The sequence below is a fragment of the Schistocerca serialis genome, chromosome 8 (genome assembly GCF_023864345.2).
Source record: "Schistocerca serialis cubense isolate TAMUIC-IGC-003099 chromosome 8, iqSchSeri2.2, whole genome shotgun sequence".
Taxonomy (NCBI): Eukaryota; Metazoa; Arthropoda; class Insecta; order Orthoptera; family Acrididae; genus Schistocerca; species Schistocerca serialis.
The window spans coordinates 210,820,173-210,826,172 of record NC_064645.1 but is presented as its reverse complement, the minus strand read 5'-3'; the positions used below and the strand labels follow the sequence as shown (position 1 = coordinate 210,826,172).

At 42.0% G+C, this 6,000-nt stretch overlaps 2 non-coding genes across 2 annotated transcripts; both read left to right on the top strand.

Moving 5' to 3' along the window:
- The first annotated feature begins 1,083 nt into the window (after positions 1-1,083).
- On the top strand, positions 1,084-1,190 carry LOC126417617 (U6 spliceosomal RNA). Its single transcript, XR_007575701.1, has one exon. It is a non-coding gene; the product is annotated as a U6 spliceosomal RNA (small nuclear RNA).
- A 2,496-nt stretch (positions 1,191-3,686) lies between these two features.
- LOC126417657 (U6 spliceosomal RNA) lies at positions 3,687-3,793 on the top strand. The gene has a single exon (XR_007575736.1). It is a non-coding gene; the product is annotated as a U6 spliceosomal RNA (small nuclear RNA).
- The last annotated feature ends 2,207 nt before the right edge of the window (positions 3,794-6,000 follow it).

The following is a 6,000-nucleotide window of genomic DNA, read 5'->3' as shown; positions in this document are numbered from 1 at the left end:
AATGTCTTACTGTGATATGGGCCAGGTGCAAATTTCGACAGTGTCTCTATGGAATGCCATTCACAGTTACAGACCATCATTCACTTTGTTGGTTGACAGATCTTAAGGATCCAACAGGATGATTCACCAGGTGGGCACTATGTCTTCAAGTGTATGACTTTACCATAGTGCCCAAAAATGGAAGAAAACACCAAGATGCCAACTGTCTCTCAAGAAACTTTGTGTAAGACCACCAAGACTTCGATGAAGATAGTGACTGTCTCGCTGCACTCCAGGCTCTCTGCTGAGCAGAAAAAGGACGCCAAGATATCTCAAATTATGCGTGCCTTAAATTGGTAAGAGGATGTCAAAGAACAATTTAAGGTAGTTACTGGAATACTTTGCAAGAAAAACTTTGATCCATTTGGAAAGAGGTGGCTACCGGTGACTCCTAAACACATGCACTTAGATGTTCTACACAAATCCCAAGACACACCTGAGACCAGACATTAGGATTTGTCAAGACATACTATAGGACTCGCAAGAGATTTTTCTGGCCGGGTTTATTTAGGAGTGTCCATCACTATGTGTCACACTGTTGAGAGTGCCAGAGGAGAAAGGCCAGAGTAATGCAATTTGTGTTAGCATCGAAGACAGTTTCGCAAAAATATTCGCCTGTTTTGAGAGTCTTCAAGACCTGCTACCAGCTCCAATCAGCGCCATTTATCCCACACATTAGAGAAGTGTGTTTCATAGGTATGCCTATAAGACACTAAACTCGGAATGTGAGAACATGGCGACAATACGTGCCATCACGTCTTGCTGCCGCCTAGCGGCAGCTGTGTGAACCTGCTGCTGCTGCTCTGGGTGGATGCTGCGAGAGCAAGCGACTCTACGATCTAAGTTTTACATCCAATACTGCCAAATAATACAGTTAACAGAGCTGCCACTTACTAAGAACGACACCTCGCAGTAATTAATTCACAGATTAGCACTCGGCAGGCCTTGTGTTCCTCGCCAGAGCTGCGTAAAGCTACGTCCAAGCCGAACCATATTTGACGCGACGCCATAACTATATATACAATTTCAGAGGGCTCCTCGAATGTACTCGCTTCGGCGGTACATATACTAAAATTGGAACGATACAGAGAAGATTAGCATGGCCCCTGCGCAAGGATGACACGCAAAATCGTGAAGCGTTCCACATTTTTTTCGCAATCTCACTCTCTCATGTCTCACATCAGCTGCTAATACCCTCAGCCACCTACACAAGTTTCGCTTCATATCTGCACCCACTTGTCACAAACTATGCTGTCCATTTACGCAGTTCTCCTCCACTCTCTTTCATTCACAACAGAACATGATAAAACTGGCAATAAACCTATCCCTTACATCACCAATGCACATCTAAAATGTCACTCTAATAACAACTCAGCAAGCACACCAAAACCACAACTACACTGACACAAGTACATGTCACTAGCACCCCTTCAGCTCATTCACAAACCTGACACAAATCACAGCCAGTCTAAGACTAAGCCTAGCACAGGCAAAAGCCTCTTCTCTTCCTCAGTATCACACTCTGCTGTCACAACATCTCTTCCTACTGTCTCAATCACGTCATTTCATAACACACACCTACTGCCACACACAACATTTGGAAACCTTACATCAACTTTACACAAGATAGCTGCATGTTCCAAATCTTTCTCACTCACATACTTTCACTCACACTACTGCTTAAATACACTCTAGCGCTCTAAAATTAGCTTGCATTACCTAATATTTATTTTTCTCTAACGCCTACAAAGCTTCTGGTGCCTGTATGCCACTATCACATACTGACTGCACACAGACCCACAACATTTAACTTTATTCATCTTCATGGCTGCAGCTGATGCCATAATTGTTTCAGCACCATAAATAAACATGTGAAGGAAGATGTCTCTTTAATCATTAAGTGTGCAAGCTACCCCTTTACAGGAAGTTCATTTAACATTATGTTTCAAGTAACTTTCCTAGTGGCCTTGCTATCCAGCTGCAGCCTCATAATACAGACTGCAGGTGACACCTCATCAGATTCTTAACTGAAGCATATCTGCCTGTGTAATAAGCCACTGCCCTTCACCTAAAAACCAACTATTACAGCAAATCTGTGGTGCACAAGCAAGTCATGTATAAATTTCACTGGTGTGACGCACAAAGTATTTTCCCACATGTCTGGCAATCTGCCACTACATATAGTTACCTAAATTAAATTCAAAAGTGTCAGCCAATGAATACCACAACACTGAAGTGTTTAGAAAGCAGACCAGTATGCTAGTATTAACATATAGTATTTAGATGTGAGGCTCTACTATTTTGACAGCACTTTGAATCCCATCAATGTCATACAAGTCGATGCTGTTCACAATTACAGCTGATGCACCTCTCATCCTGTGTCTAGCAGAAAGATTGGACAAACCCTGCATGCAATATTCATCATGTCACATACACAGAAGCTCTAGCACATAAGCAGATACAGAGGCAGTCAAGACACAAAACACTAGCAAGCTTCAGGATTTTGGAATAGACAGCAACATCACAAACCAGTTTGTGTCACATGACACCAGTAGCTACTCAGTTATTAACTGCTTTCAGATACTAAATCTATCACTCTTTGTTTTGCACTAGCAAATCTTCCTGTAATAACAACATTCACCAAACTGGATTACATATGACTGACATTTCACAGGAACATAACTACAGCTACTAACACAATGCTAACCTGGTTTCTCTTACCACATGTCCCCTCAACATTTTAGGCTCATTCACACATCTCCATCACAGTGTTTCACTGTTGCCAAGTAGACCTGCCCTGTGTAAACTTGGATCAACACAAATATATCACCTGGTATTGTACTGAAAACGGAACTATGTCCATCATTCCTACTACTACCTCACACAACTCGCATTCACCCATCCATGCGCTAGTAGTGACCTACACTGCTGTGTTTCAAAGTGTGCAATATGAATGGTGTTTTTAATGGTTCGTGAGGCTACTGTGTCTCTTTTTGCAGTCACTATTGTCTTCTGGCGCCATTGGATGAATAGGAGTTACTCAATAATTTACATGGTCACACACTGTGTCTTCTTGTGCTGTACTTGATGTGTGAGTTAAAAGTTGCCTTGCACTCTGTCATTAAATCGATTAGTATCGTGAGAAAGTGCCACTGAAAGAGTAATGCAATTTGTGTTAGCAGTGAAGACAGTTTCGCAAAAATATTCGCTTGTTTTGAGAGTCTTCAAGACCTGCTACCAGCTCCAATCAGCGCCATTTATCCCACACATTAGAGAAGTGTGTTTCATAGGTATGCCTATAAGACACTAAACTCGGAATGTGAGAACATGGCGACAATACGTGCCATCACGTCTTGCTGCCGCCTAGCGGCAGCTGTGTGAACCTGCTGCTGCTGCTGCTGCTGCTCTGGGTGGATGCTGCGAGAGCAAGCGACTCTACGATCTAAGTTTTACATCCAATACTGCCAAATAATACAGTTAACAGAGCTGCCACTTACTAAGAACGACACCTCGCAGTAATTAATTCACAGATTAGCACTCGGCAGGCCTTGTGTTCCTCGCCAGAGCTGCGTAAAGCTACGTCCAAGCCGAACCATATTTGACGCGACGCCATAACTATATATACAATTTCAGAGGGCTCCTCGAATATACTCGCTTCGGCGGTACATATACTAAAATTGGAACGATACAGAGAAGATTAGCATGGCCCCTGCGCAAGGATGACACGCAAAATCGTGAAGCGTTCCACATTTTTTTCGCAATCTCACTCTCTCATGTCTCACATCAGCTGCTAATACCCTCAGCCACCTACACAAGTTTCGCTTCATATCTGCACCCACTTGTCACAAACTATGCTGTCCATTTACGCAGTTCTCCTCCACTCTCTTTCATTCACAACAGAACATGATAAAACTGGCAATAAACCTATCCCTTACATCACCAATGCACATCTAAAATGTCACTCTAATAACAACTCAGCAAGCACACCAAAACCACAACTACACTGACACAAGTACATGTCACTAGCACCCCTTCAGCTCATTCACAAACCTGACACAAATCACAGCCAGTCTAAGACTAAGCCTAGCACAGGCAAAAGCCTCTTCTCTTCCTCAGTATCACACTCTGCTGTCACAACATCTCTTCCTACTGTCTCAATCACGTCATTTCATAACACACACCTACTGCCACACACAACATTTGGAAACCTTACATCAACTTTACACAAGATAGCTGCATGTTCCAAATCTTTCTCACTCACATACTTTCACTCACACTACTGCTTAAATACACTCTAGCGCTCTAAAATTAGCTTGCATTACCTAATATTTATTTTTCTCTAACGCCTACAAAGCTTCTGGTGCCTGTATGCCACTATCACATACTGACTGCACACAGACCCACAACATTTAACTTTATTCATCTTCATGGCTGCAGCTGATGCCATAATTGTTTCAGCACCATAAATAAACATGTGAAGGAAGATGTCTCTTTAATCATTAAGTGTGCAAGCTACCCCTTTACAGGAAGTTCATTTAACATTATGTTTCAAGTAACTTTCCTAGTGGCCTTGCTATCCAGCTGCAGCCTCATAATACAGACTGCAGGTGACACCTCATCAGATTCTTAACTGAAGCATATCTGCCTGTGTAATAAGCCACTGCCCTTCACCTAAAAACCAACTATTACAGCAAATCTGTGGTGCACAAGCAAGTCATGTATAAATTTCACTGGTGTGACGCACAAAGTATTTTCCCACATGTCTGGCAATCTGCCACTACATATAGTTACCTAAATTAAATTCAAAAGTGTCAGCCAATGAATACCACAACACTGAAGTGTTTAGAAAGCAGACCAGTATGCTAGTATTAACATATAGTATTTAGATGTGAGGCTCTACTATTTTGACAGCACTTTGAATCCCATCAATGTCATACAAGTCGATGCTGTTCACAATTACAGCTGATGCACCTCTCATCCTGTGTCTAGCAGAAAGATTGGACAAACCCTGCATGCAATATTCATCATGTCACATACACAGAAGCTCTAGCACATAAGCAGATACAGAGGCAGTCAAGACACAAAACACTAGCAAGCTTCAGGATTTTGGAATAGACAGCAACATCACAAACCAGTTTGTGTCACATGACACCAGTAGCTACTCAGTTATTAACTGCTTTCAGATACTAAATCTATCACTCTTTGTTTTGCACTAGCAAATCTTCCTGTAATAACAACATTCACCAAACTGGATTACATATGACTGACATTTCACAGGAACATAACTACAGCTACTAACACAATGCTAACCTGGTTTCTCTTACCACATGTCCCCTCAACATTTTAGGCTCATTCACACATCTCCATCACAGTGTTTCACTGTTGCCAAGTAGACCTGCCCTGTGTAAACTTGGATCAACACAAATATATCACCTGGTATTGTACTGAAAACGGAACTATGTCCATCATTCCTACTACTACCTCACACAACTCGCATTCACCCATCCATGCGCTAGTAGTGACCTACACTGCTGTGTTTCAAAGTGTGCAATATGAATGGTGTTTTTAATGGTTCGTGAGGCTACTGTGTCTCTTTTTGCAGTCACTATTGTCTTCTGGCGCCATTGGATGAATAGGAGTTACTCAATAATTTACATGGTCACACACTGTGTCTTCTTGTGCTGTACTTGATGTGTGAGTTAAAAGTTGCCTTGCACTCTGTCATTAAATCGATTAGTATCGTGAGAAAGTGCCACTGAAAGAGTAATGCAATTTGTGTTAGCAGTGAAGACAGTTTCGCAAAAATATTCGCTTGTTTTGAGAGTCTTCAAGACCTGCTACCAGCTCCAATCAGCGCCATTTATCCCACACATTAGAGAAGTGTGTTTCATAGGTATGCCTATAAGACACTAAACTCGGAATGTGAGAACATGGCGACAATACGTGCCATCACGTCTTGCT